Raw genomic sequence first — 15,011 nt, forward strand, 5'->3', positions numbered from 1 at the left:
GGGGCGGGGGCGGGGGCTGGCGGCGAGGGGCCGGGCTGGGGACGAGCGGGGTGGCTGTGATTGCAGCCGCGAGCAGGGCGCGCTCTGCCTGGGCTCTCGGCCGGCTCCGGGCCTCAGTTTCCCAGCTCGGGGCGTGGAGTGGAACGAGCTTCCCAGGCCCGGTGTGAGGTGAGGTAGGTGCTGCCCCTCCCGCCAGGGCCCGGTGTGGCCGGCTGCCCCGACCCCACCCACGGGGGAGAAGGACACCGCGTCCCACCCCTCACAGCCCCTGGTGTGACAGTGCCCCCCCTCCCACTTCTCACAGACCCTGGTGTGAGAGCGCCCTCCTCCCCACCCATCACAGCCCCTGATGTGACAATGCTTCCCCCCCCACACAGCCCCTGGTGTGACAGTGCCCCCCCCCCTTCTCACAGACCCTGGTGTGAGAGCGCCCTCCTCCCCACCCATCACAGCCCCTGGTGTGACAGTGCCCCCCCCACTTCTCACAGCCCCTGGTGTGACAGTGCCCCCCCCACTTCTCACAGCCCCTGGTGTGACAGTGCCCCCCCCACTTCTCACAGCCCCTGGTGTGACAGTGCCCCCCCACCTGACAGTCCCTGGTATGGGAGCGCCCCCCCCCCCCACTTCTCACAGACCCTGGTATGAGAGTGCCCTCCTCCCCACCCATCACAGACCCTGGTGTGACAGTGCCCCCCCCCCCGAATCTGACAGCCCCTGCTGTGACAGTGCCCCCATCTGACAGATCCTGACAGAGCTGTAACAAGGGTGGGGCAAGTGGGGCACACGCCCCAGGCACAGTACCTTTAGGGGTGCAAAATTAAAATATTATTTCATTTATATCTTTACTATCATCTATTTGCAATCTCAGTATATGTGCAATTAACAACATGTGCAATGAATAAAATTAATACACAAAATTAAGAATTTTATCATTTTTTGGGTTCTGGGGAGGGGCACAGTTCAGTAGCTTGCCCCAGGCGCAGAAAACCTTCGTTTCGGCTCTGGATTCTGATGTAAACAGCTCACGGTTTCTCTGGTGCTGCTGCACTGGAAGAAGTGGGGGCCTGGATTTAGCTGCCCTGGTTCCCTATTTAGCCAGTGAAATTTTTGCAACTGTATTGCCTTAGGATACATCGCGTGCTACTGGCGTTTGTGGGGTTGGGGCCAAACTCGGACTGAATCCAGCAAGATTTGGCAAGGGAACAGCTGTTTTACCAATGCAGAAGCTCATGTGCGCAGAGGAAGTGTCCAGGCCAGCCAGTGAGGTAGGCAGCTGCCCTGCTGTTCAGACAGTCTCTTCCCAGAGAGCAGAGACTCATGGGGCTGAGGCAAAAGGGGAAGGCGTAAAAAGAAGGGAGCCCGCTCCCAGGGAGCTCAGTGGCTGTGGTGGATACTGACTCCTCTGACCTTTATGGCTTTCCGGGGCCTGGGAGCTGTTGCTGGGTGGCGTGGGGTAAGCTCTGTGCCTCAGAGACATACATGATGCCCGGTCTCCCTGAACCCAGGAGCAATGCCCCACAGCAGATGACAGACGGCTCCTTTGCTTGCTCTTCCAAGCCAGGTTTTCCAACCACTGCTATGCCTGGGGCCATGTTATCAGTGCCTCTGTTACTGTCTGCCTGCGCCTCTCCTCTCACAGGCCCAGGGCGAAATATTTCCACTGCTCGGAGCCGTCGCCCTGGCACTTGCAGCCTCTGGGCCCAATGTTCACCTCGGACGTGGCTCCCAAGGCCAGGAGCGGGCACAGGATCATCTCATCAGACCTGCTCTGGGCCGGGTGTTCAAGCATTGCTGCTGCTGTGATGTCGTCCCCTCGACTTTTCCCCTGACTGAAAGATCACAGCTGAGCTATGCACAACCCCACGGGTGCTTGCAAACCGGGCTGCCGATACCAGCTGCTCCCATCTTCCAAGCCCCTTTGGAACCTGTTGATTTCACTGCGATCAATGGGACTAGTCCATGAGTCAAATTACTCATGTGACTAAGGTTTGCTCCTGCAACCACAGAGGCAACTATGGCCCCTACCAAGGTACCGTTTGTGGGGGGAGCTCTCGAGGGAAATGCGTTTGTGCAGTGAGAACAACATGGCACAATGGATCTAATTAAATGAGCAATTGTTTTGCACTCTGTCTAGCTTATTAATCATCCCATGCCAAAGGGATGCACAGACGACAGAGAGAACTGGCCCAGCCAAAGACACAAGGGTCTGATTCTGCACTAATTCTTTTACATCCGTGCAAAGCTGGTGCTAAACACCAAAGCAGGATTCTGTACTCTCACCAGCGCTTTACACGCCCTGGCTCTGGTGTAAATTACACAAGAGGCAATTAAGACAGGTGAGAATCAAGCCTGATGCCCCTTTCCCAAGAGAGGTACAATCTAAGAGCCTAATCATGCAAACATGCCATGTGTTCAGGTTTAGCTCCTCAAAGGTATTTAGGCACCTAATTCCCTTAGGCACTGAGGACCTGGGCCATGCTTACCACAGCGAGTAACTGAACTGCACCCTATGAGCCAGCTGAAGGGTAGGAAGCTCTACCAGTCTTTGCAGGATCAGGCCCTAAATAAATACACCCTAAGATTTAATTTCAGTAAAAAATATTAAGGAGACGTTTTCAGCCACGGGTGCCGACAGCAGGAAAGGGCTACATGACAGCGAGGAATTATTTATATCACTAAAATCAGGCACTTAGAATAAATCCATTATTAGCATCCAATGGCTTCTCTCTGCTGGCAGGCGGTTTGGCACCCGTGAGCAGCCTTGGGTAGCTGCATCAACGTCAAAGTGATTCGCACTCACACAGCTGCAGCAGGCTCCCCCCCCCAAGGAGCACAGCTCGGACACGGCATGCCGAGCTGGCTGGGGACAGTGCTTTCAGCGCTGCTGATTTAGATGCCCACATACCAATGTGGCTGCCTGACCTCTCGTCTTTTAACATTTCCCTGCAGCAGCCAGGAACCTGCGTGTGCCAAGTGACATTTGGCTTAATTAGCCTTGTCTAGCTGAGCCCCCGAGGCCTGATCCCCGGAGCTCTGGGCAGTGTCCGGGATGGGCGCTGCTCCCAGCACAGTGGCAGTGTGGCTGTTTTAGAGCAGTGCAGCCAGCGGGGTCCGCTCCCACCTCCCTCGCCTGTCAAAGTAGGTTCTTGCCGCTGCTCTGACCGCTGGACCTGCTAACCCTTTTGTGACACGGGGCTAGAAAGACTTCTCAGTGCTGGCCCAAGGGAACTGGGAGTCCTGCCCCCGGTCCACGGCCCTGCGCAGCAGGTGCAGAAGAAAAGAGCAGGGTTTGATGCGCTGTCAGGTCCACACTAGCGAGTTTGGAGTTTCCATGCTCGGGCACCAGGACCCTCCCCCACCCTGGCTACACCACACAGACATCCTGACAGCTGCTTTCAGACCATGTCGGTTTTCCATGGTGTTTCCCTTATGAGCACCTGTGTGGCACATGGGCTAAAATCCAAAGCATGGCCTCAGAGGCAGAACCAAACCATGGGATGTCCTTTGGCTGCAGCTGTGTTCAGGACGGGTTATTTTTGCAGTGCACACAAGGTGTCTCTGTTTCTCTCACACATACCTTTTCCTGAAAGCTGACTCCGTCACCTCTAACTTCAGCCTCATCTACACCCCCAAATCAACCGCAGCTGGCTCTGACACAGCCCCCAGTCATGCAGCTTGCGGAACTCCTTGCCACTGGAGATGGGCACCAAACAGCATGGTTGAATGTTAAAAAGGAGGCCAGTTGGAGCGGTGCTGCAAGCACCGATCACAAGGGGGTGCCCACCCCTTGGGCCATAACCCAATCACCTGGTCAGTCAGACAGGAATTTCTCTCCCTCACGTACAGGAACGGGGGAGGGTTGCTCTCAAGCTGTCATGAGGGCTGGGGGTGATCCTCCTTTTACTCGTCTAGGATTGGCCAGAGCAGGGCGTGTGACGGGGCCGCGTGTGACGGGCAGTGACGACGCTGTCTGTAGAGCGACAGTACCAGGAGAACAGTGTGGGCTGCGTTGCGCTGCCCACCTAGCCACAGGGTGAATCTGCTGATCCAGCCGAGCGGGAGGGCAGGCTTGAGACGAAAGCACAGGACTGTGAGTCAAGGCTCCTGGGCTCAACTCTGCCATCGATCCACCGTGTGACTGAAATGAGCCGCTGCGTCTGCAGCAGGGAACGTGAGACTGGCCGTCCAAGTCAGCCCAATGGTCCAGCCAGCCCCTGTCCTGCCACAGTGCCTGGGCCACCTGCTCCGAGGGAGCACACGCAACGGGCAATTATCAAGCCATCCATCCCCTGAGCCAGCCCCAGCTTTGACCACCAGAGGCTCGGGGACACCCAGCGCATGGGGTGGAGTCCCTGACCGCCTTGGCTAATGGCCATTGATAGACCCTCCTCCATCATCCGATCTAGTTCTTTCTGGAGCCCAGTGACACTTTTGGCCTTCGCAACATCCTATGGCAAGGAGTTCCCCAGGCTGGCTGTGCACTATGTGACATGCACTAGGGCTGGGTGCTCCGTGGAGAAGCTGAGCTCAGTGGGCCGGCAGAGGGCGGCGGGGAGGGTGGGGGGTGGAGCAGGCCGCTGGGCTATTCTGATTCTCACTGTCATGGTGAGTGCTGGGAGGGGAGACCCCTGCGGCCGCCCTGTGTATGGATGGGCTGTCTCTGCCCTTGGCCCCTCTGGTGCTCACTGTCTGCAGGCCAGGAGCTGTGTGCACCAGCAGGCAGTCACATGCCTGCATTGCGGCTTAATCGGGTATTATTCGTAAAGTTCTTCAACTCGGTCAGTTGGAAAGTCTTTCGGACACGCACCATGTGGTAAAGGGTCCAACAGTGCATGTCTGCACCGCTGGAGAACTGCTCAGCTGTGTGTCCTAGGCCCTATACCACTAACAGAGATTCTGCTTTAGCTCAAATGGCTGTGACTTGTAATATGAGTTCTCTTGTGGCTGCTATAATGAAGCTCAATAGCGTCCCATGTGACCAATTCTTGTATTAGCGTGTCTGTGCTCTGCCAGGTGGTCTTCCTGGAGGCTCTGCTGGGCAGCTGGCTGAGTTCCTGAGCCAGGGAAGCACAAACAATTCCTATTATCACCCGGTCTTGTGACTTTTGCAGAAAGTCCCCTGGTTGCTAAAGAAGATCGTCAGGCCCTTGCATCATCCAGCTCAAAGTTTCCGCAGCCACGTGAGGCAGGCTCCGGAGGCAGCGGAGCAGAAGGAAGTGCAAATGAAACTGGTCTGACAGAGAGAGCTCCCTGGGGACAAACCTACAGAGAAATCAGAGCGACGCTCCCTTTGGCCAGACCAATGCAGAGCTGTTGATTTAAAGCCCTTTACAGGCAGTCCCCGACTTACGCGGATCCGCACTTACGAATGGGGCTTTCTCGCCCCAGAGCTCGCAGGCAGCGGTCCCGCCACCTCGACCTCCGGGGCGAGAAAAGCTGCTCCCGGTGCCCCTGGTCTGCTGGGGACCGTCTCCAGCAGACCAGGGACACCGGGAGCAAAGCCGCAGCGGTGGCGGGGTCCCACGCCTCTGAGGCTTTGCCAGAGCAAAGCCTCAGAGGCGCGGCACCCCGCTGCCGCTTTGCTCCCCGTGTCCCTGGTCTGCTGGGGGGCGGGCGCAGCTAGTGTGCCCCCCCTTCAGCAGACCAGGCTTTTGTTGTGGACCCTGGGGCAGAGCAGCTGGGGTGCTGCCGGTTGGTCCTGCAGCGCCGCTCTGGGCACTACTGGACCAACCCGGTAGCACCCCGGCTGCTCTGCCCCAGGCGTCCTGATTCAGCCGCTGCTGGTCAGTTTCAGCAGCGGCTGACTTGGGGACGCCTGGGGCAGAGCAGCTGGGGTGCTGCTGGGTTGGTCCAGTAGCGCCGAGGAGCGGTGCTACTGCAGCAACCCAGCAGCACCCCAGCTGCTCTGCCCCCAGCGTCCCCAAGTCAGCCGCTGCTGAAACTGACCAGCGCTGACTACAGGAAGCCCGAGGCAGAGTTGCTCTGTCCCGGGCTTCCTGGAATCAGCCGCTGATCAGTTTCAGCAGCAGCTGACTTGGGGACGCTTGGGGTTCTTAAGTTGAATCTGTATGTAAGTCAGAACTGGCGGTCAGTTTCAGCAGCGGCTGAATCTGGACACCAGTTCCAACTTACATACAGATTCAACTTAAGAAGAAAGCTACAGTCCCTATCTTGTACGTAACCCGGGGACTGCCTGTATAAGCAACACACAGATAGCTGCACTGCTCAGTGGGCGATGCTCGCTCTCGGGGTCACTTTCTCAGCTGATCTGGTGCCCGGGGGGCAGTGGGAGAATGGTTAATTTGGCATGGTGGGCTGGGAAATCAGGTCCCTGTCTACAGAGCGCAGGGTGTTAAAGTCCAACATGAGGCAGGAATTCTTGCTTGTGGGAACAGACCCCCGGGCGCAGGCCTTCCAGGGAGCCCCCGTCCCTGACCCCAGGGGGTTGCGCTGTGGAACACTTCCCTCTCTCCCTGCTTGTGGTGCTGCAGATGTTGCCCAAAAGGGGGCTGAGTCCGGTCTGGCCTCTGGTGTTTTCCTGCCCTCTGGGCTCGGCTTTGCGACTCCCCAGGAGGCTAGTGGGACTTGCTTCTTACCCACCCCTGGGAACAGCTCTCTGTGCTGCTGGCCAGTGTCTCCAGAGGGCCTGCTTTCCCGGAGCAACCTGCTAACAAGCCACAAGCTCCTTTGTCTCCTTGCAAATGGTAGGAGGGCTTGCCAAGTGGCTAGAGCCACAAAGCCTCAGACTGCACCATCCTCCGACAAACAGGAGCGTTTCCACGGGAGGTTCCTAACTCCCATTGACAGCCGGGGCCTTGGAAAATGATGTAGGAAATGCCCCCAGTTGCCTGCGAGACCCCTCGTGAGTTGCAAAGCTCCAGAAACAACTTCCTGTCTCCTTTCTAGGGCACAACAGGGCTGCCAATTAGAGGGGGCAGGGGAGGTGGAAGCCCCCTTCCCTGAGTTTGGGACGGCAAGTGTGGGGGCTCCCTGGTGGGGGGGTTGCCTGCCACAGGCCTCATGAGAGGTGAGATGTGCCCGGGGCAGGGAGCCTGCGCGTTGTTTAGGAACAGAGGCAGGGTAGTTAAAGAAAGGGCTGGTGGTTAAATTAAGGATCTGGAAGTTTAGCCTGGAAAACAGGAGTCCCTGGCAGGGGAGACGGGGTGGGCATGAGGGGTCATGCGCACCCCAAAGGCTGTGGGCAAGAGAGGCTGGCCAGCCGACTAGCGGGGGAGGGGGACAACATGGTGGCAGGGGGAGGGAGCAAAGCAGCTGGGGCCACCTTGCTCCACTTCCCCTGCCACTGCCCGTGAGTGCAGAAGGGAGGGGAAACTTCAGCAAGGGTGGGGAAGAGACAGAGAGAGGGAGTGAAGCAAGAGTAGGGCGGGGTGGGGAGGCCCTGGGTGGAGAGTTGGGTTGCTTTTGCCTTGTCTTTGCTACTGAATTTTGTCAGCAAAACTGCCTTTTGGCAGCAAGCCCGCGAGAGCCCGCTCTGCCACGTGGCTTGGGGAGCGCGGGACGGGCGTTGTCTATGCAGGACGAAGCTTTGCCGTGGCGGGTGCAAGTGTGAACGCCGCTTTGTGGGCAGGCGGCCTTCCTGCCGCTGGTGGAGACAGAAGCATTTTGTGATCAAAAGTGCCACCCGGGCTGTGACAGGGCTGTGTGGACACAGCCTGGCTGCTAAGCGCTGTGTAATACAGCCAGAGCCTCAGGGGAGGTACGTCCAGCTGCTTTCAGAAACGGGTGGGGGGGGGGGAATCTGGGGATGGCGGTGAAAAGAAGGCGCCGAACCAAGAGCAGAGCTAGCAGTGGCACAGAGAGGTTTCCGCTCCACCCGGTGCTTATGTGGCCCCATCCCCTTAGGATGTGAGCACCTCACAAGGTCCAGCCTGTCCTCGCAGCCCCTGGCTGGTTTCCCGCCGCACAGACGGAACACGGAGGCACACGCAGACTAACGGCCACAGTTTCAAAGATTTTAGGAACCTAGTGGGATTTCAGACGCACCTGGAGGGTTCGGTGCTTTGGAAACCCCACTAGCTGAACCAGGTCTCTCGGGGGTAGCTCCCTGGGGCAGAGGAATGGATGTTCTAGCCCAGCCACCCGTCTGCAGAACGACGCGCTGGACCCAGATGGGCTGAAGCAGCTCCCCCCCCCCCAACGAGATGGGCCCGGCCCAGCCTGGGCACCTCCTACCTGCCCAGGCTTGGTCCGGCTTGGCCAGAGCAGCGCGCAGTATGGTGGGGCTGGGGCGGTCCCTGCCCACGAGATCCCGGTTAACAGAGGAAATGCAACGTTTAACCCGTTAACTTTTGAAATGGGATTTTATATCCCTAGCGGGGGTGTGTGTGTGTGTGTGTGTGTGAAGATTGGGAGTTAGATGAGAGGAACTCACCTACCCCCAGAAGGAGGCGGGTTCCGTCCCAGGCTGGGTGGCTGCTGTGAAATTTTAACTGGAAAGCATTTTGTTTTGTCTTTTTTTTTTTTAGTTTCAGAAAAAGCCGAAATAAGGAAGTATCATAAGTATCAGGTTTGTTTATGCCTCAAATGCTAGAGGTTTCAAATGCAGCCTGGCTAATGTGAGGACACGGAACAGAAATTGCACCCCCTGAGTTCATTAAGTTGTCGATGACTGTGAAAGTAGAAAGAATTATACTGTAAGAGAAAGATGAATTATGCTGTAATAATTGAATAAGTAGAAGGAATACTGATAGAAATGTAGCTGTGTTAGTCTGGTGTAGCTAAAACAAATACAGGACTATGTAGCACTTTAAAGACTAACAAGACGGTTTATTAGATGATGAGCTTTCGTGGGCCAGACCCACTTCCTCAGATCAAATAAACCATCTTGTTAGTCTTTAAAGTGCTACATAGTCCTGTATTTGTTTTAGAAGGAATACTGTTTGTCTCTGAACAGGAAGAAGAAAAGTATGTGAATGTTGTTTGTAGGGATGCAGATCAGAGTGCTAGCCAGGTGGGCCTGAGTTAATAGGAAAAGGAACATTAGGTGTTAGGCAGAAAGCAAGTGAGATAACCAAGGAGATATGGACAGGAGGTTGCTGTGTGCTTGATGTGGAAATGAAAATACTTGACTAGCCTCACACTAATCATGTGAAGTTTTGCCCCTCTTTTAATCCTGTTAACTTGGCTTTCTTGTGACTGTATAAATCAAGGGGTTTGAACCGTGTGGGGTGCTCACATTTTCTGGGTGCATTTAGCAGAGCGGCTTTGCTAATAAACAGAGCGGTCTGACAAATGTAAGTCCTGTCTGACTTTGACAATGACCGTCCATGGATTTGTGTTATTTATGCGGCCCTGTGTGCTCAGCATTGTTCTGAATACGCCAGCCAACGCGGTCACTGAGCTGGCGTGGCTACAATGCATGGGTCTGAGTGACATGGCTCAGGCTGAGTACGTGTGATAGGCCCATACGCAGGAATTTGGAGAGCCCCACCCCCATGGCCCAGCCCTGCCCCCAGCCTCACTCCTGGGGAGGGGGTGGGAAAATCAGCCCCAGCTTTCCTCTGGCCGGACAGAGCATGGAGGAGAACATAAGAACGGCCGTACTGGGTCAGACCAAGGTCCATCTAGCCCAGTATCCTGTCTGCCGACAGTGGCCAGCACCAGGTGCCCCAGAGAGGGTGGACCGAAGACAATGATCAAGCGATTTGTCTCCTGCCATCTCTCTCCAGCCTCTGACAAACAGGAGGGAGGTTTGGGCAACACCCCGCTCCTGCCTTACCTCGGCCAGCTGACGCATGGGGGAGGAAGGCTGAGGGGCAATGTGCCGTCCCATCCTCTCACGCACTCGGAGGACCACGGGGGCGTGTTCGCACCCTTTGCAGCCCCCCTGCGTACAGCCGGCGTATGCAAATCTAGGAGGGGAGGCGCTGGCAGTGTGTGACGGCGCGTTGGGGTTTTCCCATCTCCTGCACCCCCTTAATGGCACGGGCAGACTCCACCAGCCAGTAGAATAGAGGGAGTTTATTGCTTCTCCAGGGTACAGCACAGCATAGATGTAATCTGGTCCCAGGGCAGGCCTAGGATGCCTCAGCCCCCCTTGAGATGGGGGAGACTGGGCCCCTAAATTCCAGCCCCTTTCCCTAGGCTGTCTCCTCCATGCTCCCAGACAGAAACTAACTCTCTCACTTCCAGCCCTGCCCCCAGCCAGGGCTCCACTCCCCTTCTTCCCATTGTTCTGCTCCCTGGGAGATACCTGTCTGATGAGTTTTGAAGCCCCCTTGCATAGTGACTCATCCCCTGCCCTGCTGGGCCGTACTGCAGCCAGCAGCCAGTGGAGGTCACCCACAGCCCACTGCCCAGCACAGCAACCAGCAAGGTACCCCCACTACGTCACACAGTGATACTGGAATAAAGACGGGAAATTTTGACTCTCCAACTTCCTTTCAGGTGGAAGAAAGTTTCCTTTCCTGCCTGCTTTGGCTCCGAGGTACCTCCAAAGTCTCAAATTTATCCTCAACTTTACCATGTGGAATTTTCTTGGTATTTGGTTTGAAATATTCTCCAGCAACTCAGTCACTGTAGTGTTGTGTGGAAGAACCTTCTGGCCAGTAACCAGCCTTTCACCGGAAGCAAAAGCAGAGCTGCCAGCTCTCCTGATTTTACCATGAGTCTCATGGGAATAGTTTTCCTTAAAGCCCCGGCTCTGGGAGTCCAGTGGGGCTGTGATGATTTCAGCCTCTGTTCCTAAAGAAAAATGGACTTTCAACCCTCATGGCTATTGAGAAAGCTTCCAAATGTGACCCCAGAGCACTAAAAAAACCAGCAAGCAAATGGTCTGGTAGCACTTTATAGACTAACAAAACATGTCGATGGGATCATGAGCTTTCGTGGGCACAGCTCACTTTTTCAGGTGACTGGAAGTGGGCTGTGCCCACGAAAGCTCATGATCCCATCGACATGTTTTGTTAGTCTATAAAGTGCTACCAGACCATTTGCTTGTGGTTTTTTTCTGTAACAGACTAACTCGGCTACCCCCTGGAGCGCCAGAGCACTAAAGGCTCAGAAAGCAGAAGGAGAATTAAAAGAAGCCCACTTGTGTTATTTTTACATAATCTCATGGCTTGAAAGCTGATCTCATGGCTTTGGGTGGGTCTGATTCATGATTTTTGGGACTGGCAATTTTGGAAAAAGTGACTTGAAAGTTTTAGTTACTACTCTACTATTTACAGGGAGGGGCAGTGTAAAGTCCCGGGGCCTTGCCCTTGTAGGAGGCTTCCAAAGTTAATTGATCTTGCTTTGTAACAGCAAAAAAGCGGGGAAAGTAAATGTTTCAATTGTTGTATCCAAGAGTTAGTAACAAAGCCAGAATATACATTCACATTGTAAACCTCTCTGCTTCCACTATTTGATCTGAGGAAGTGGGTCTGGCCCACGAAAGCTCATCATCTAATAAACCATCTTGTTAGTCTTTAAAGTGCTACATTGTCCTGCATTTTGCTTCAGCTACCCCAGACTAACACGGCTACATCTCTATCACTAAACCTCTTCTGTGTCTCTTAAGTGACTTGACACAAGATGTGAGAACATGTGAGGATTAGAGCTGACTGGGCCTAATATTTATTTCGTTTTCCTTTTTTGCATAGGAAGGAAATGCAGTGCTCCTACGAGCTAATGTCTGAGTTATTGTCTCAGAGAAGCCCGACAGTTTTCAGGTGCCAAAGTAGCCTTTGAAATCACAGTTAAAGTTCCCCCTCCCCCGCAGTCTGCAGTGGTGCCCGTGGCAGAATGTACCCTACAGCTTGGTCAGCTGCCTAGACCCTGCAGAGGGGAGCTCCAGCCATGTGAAGCCCTGGACCTGTGCACGTCAGGGGGCTTGCACGGGCGTGGCTACACCTGGCCACCCCAGTAGTTTCTATTCCAGCCTCTTGAGCAGGTGAGCTGCGTGGGGCTGGCTGGCTGTGCAGCATCTGGCACAGTGAGGTCCCTAGCTCAGGCACCGAGTGCTGGGGCACTAAAGGGAACCCGTGTCCCTGGATAGTTTGTTTGGCTGTTACTGTCCCATGTTCTGGGTGCGTTTTCTCCCTCCCTGATGTCGTGCGAAAGACCCAATCAAACAGCAGGGAGCCAGAGCATCTCCAACAGGTTCTTTAGCCTGAGAGAGGCCAGCCGGCCCAACAGCGGTGCTGTGATGACAGATGCACTCCTCTCTGGGGACACTCCATACAGAGGCTCCCCCCCCATCTTGTCCCTGTGCTGACTGGCTGCTGTCTTCAGCCCTTCTTGCCTAGTCTCCTCCCTGCCTCTCCTCCTTCCCCTGGTCCCAACTACCTCCCACTACCCTGGTCCCTCCCCTCCCCTCCCGTCACGTGACACACAGACACAGCTCCCTCTTGTGACAGCTGAAACAAAATACAGGACTATGTAGCACTTTAAAGACTAACAAGATGGTTTATTAGATGATGAGCTTTCGTGGGCCAGACCCACTTCCTCAGATCACTTTCAGGTCTGGCCCACGAAAGCTCATCATCTAATAAACCATCTTGTTAGTCTTTAAAGTGCTGCATAGTCCTGTATTTTGTTTCAGCTACACCAGACTAACACGGCTACATTTCTACCACTACTCTTGTGACAGACACTGCAAGGTCTTTGGGAGATCAAATTTAGCTTAAGTAGCTTTGGAAGCCAAGTTCAGGTGTGATTGGGGATTGTCCGTCACTCCACTAGGGGAGTTGTTCCCGGTGTCCGGAGGGAGGACTGCTCGAAGCAACGTTCTAGACAAGAAGGAACTTTCAGGACAAAGGAAGTGTGGGCTTCCTAGGAAGTACCCGAGGGGAGGTGAATGCAGATGCCAACTCTGGACCTACTCCCTGAGGGGATACCTCCAGGGTCTAGCCGATTCCCTGCCTACCATCTGTGAAGATCAGCGGCAGAAAGATCAGCAGCCAAAGCACCTGTGTTCTCATGTAGAGCAAAAGCTGTCATGCGCTTGTGGCCACAGAAGACCCATTGGTGGGGTCTGACTGACTCCTAGCAGAGCCCTTGTCGGCACTGGGGCCACTGTTGGGAGGCCGGTTTCTGGGCTACATGGACCTTTGGATGGACCCAGTGTGGCCGATCCTCTGTTCTTAGGGGCAATTTCTGGTAAGCGCTGAGGGTTTTTTTTATTTTCCACCTGCAGAATAAATGTGTTTGCTTAGAAAGAGATGATCAGAGCCTGTGAAGGGAGCAAGCAAAGCGTAGACAGTGGCTGGGTTAGGACATGGGGCCTGCTGGAAAACTCTCAGTGCAAACAACAAACTGTGCAGCCTGGGACAACCCTGGTCAGGAGGGAAGGAGAGAGAGGTCTGCATCCAGGAAGTGATGGCTGAGAAGCCAGGAGCTTGGAGGAAGAGGAAATTCAGGTGCAGTTGCCCTGACCTGTTTCAGCTCCACCCAAAAAACTCCTGGCACTAACATGCCATTTGCAACCATCAGCCTGCTTGTCAGTTACTCTCCTCTCGCCCCCTGGGGGCAGTCTGGTCTCTTTGACGGAAAGCGCCCCAGGGCCAGGACTGTCTGTAACTCTGCACTGCCCAGCACAGTGGGGCCCTGTTCCCGGCTGGCCTCCAGCGCCTCTAATAAAAACAACAGTGGTGGGGAAAGTGATTAGATAAATGGTTCTGTGGGACGAACAACGAGAGGGATTGTGCACAACGAGCTCCCAGTGGGCCCACAGAAACCGAGAAACGTTTGTATTCCCCCATCTCCCAGGCAGTCTTCAGAGGTGCCCAGTGCAGGGGACTGGCATCAGGCCAGAGGTATGATCCGTAAGCTCACAATGGCCTTTTAAGCATGGTTCTTGCATAAAACGTGGGGGGAGCAAAGGAGAAAGAGAGATGGGGTGAGGGACAGAGGGGGCCACTGAGCAGGGAATGCCAGACAGTGCCCACGACTCCTCGAAGGCATCTGGAGAGTCAGTGGCTGCAGCCCAGAGGAACCCTGCCTGGAGACGTGGGATCAGAAGTGAGGGGGATCAGAAATAGGCCCCACAGTTGCAGAGTAGCCTCTATCCAGCTTCATGCTCCTGGGATGGCGGGTACCTGTGTCGGGAGGTGACAAGGGGGCCCTGTGGGGGTTGTAGATCAGGAGGGGCAGGGAGAGGTGCAGCCAGAACCAGAGGAGGTTCTAGAGGAGCCAGAAAGGGCTGTAGCCCGCACTTGAGGTAGGTGTGTACCAGGCTCTCCCTCGCTGAAGGAGGGGCCAGTGGCAGGGAGGGACTGAACGGTGCTAGGTGCACATCCATGCTCATGGGTCTGTGAAGCAGCTGCTGGGGTGAGTCATGGCAGCTGAGTGAGCAGCCCTGGCATGGCTGCAGGTTGCCTACAGGAGGGGCTGCGAGGGATTGCCCGATGCCTGGCCATAGGTGAGGAGGCAGGACCGTGAGGGATGGTGCGGCAGTGGAGGGGGAGCTGAATTGCGCAGCTGCCGAGTGGGAGGGAGGAGGTGGAAGCTGTTGTGGGAACAGGCGGGAGTGGGGGGAGGTGAAGGGGTGGGGTCCAAAAGAGACCAGAAGCAAGGAAGGGCCCAAGAAGCCAAAGTGAAAGGAGGCTGTGCAGGTGAAACAGGCCACTATGGCTACGTCTAGACAGCACCTCTGTCGACAGAGAGATGTAGATGAGGCACATCGAAACTGCTAATGAAGCTGGGATTTAAATGGGAGCAGATCGTACCCGTGGGGTGTGTGAGAGAGAAGCAGGGGAACCTTCATGGACTCAGGCCCAGCAAAGGAGCAGAAAGCCATACTCAGCCTGAAGAATCGCTGGACGTGCAACCCTGAGAAAAGCTGGGAGAGGTTTGGGGCTGAGTGCTGCCCACAAGGGGCTGGGAGCAAAGAAATGGTCTGCTGTTGTTTTGATTCCAGCTGGGGTCAGGGAAACCGGGTTCTGGGCCTGTTCTTTGTAACTAAACAGGATTACACCAAAGGAATGCCTGACTCCTCAATCCATTTTCACTCTCTCCCAGCAGAAACAACTTGGAAGACCCTGAACTTTGGCTCCCCATTAAGATCAAAG

General features: G+C 55.2%; 1 long non-coding RNA gene across 1 annotated transcript; it reads left to right on the top strand.

Moving 5' to 3' along the window:
- The first annotated feature begins 45 nt into the window (after positions 1–45).
- On the top strand, positions 46–3,885 carry LOC142819051 (uncharacterized). Its single transcript, XR_012896740.1, has 3 exons — positions 46–173; positions 1,128–1,265; positions 1,640–3,885. It is a non-coding gene; the product is annotated as an uncharacterized LOC142819051 (long non-coding RNA).
- The last annotated feature ends 11,126 nt before the right edge of the window (positions 3,886–15,011 follow it).

Source organism: Pelodiscus sinensis, chromosome 19, assembly GCF_049634645.1.
Source record: "Pelodiscus sinensis isolate JC-2024 chromosome 19, ASM4963464v1, whole genome shotgun sequence".
Lineage (NCBI taxonomy): Eukaryota > Metazoa > Chordata > Testudines > Trionychidae > Pelodiscus > Pelodiscus sinensis.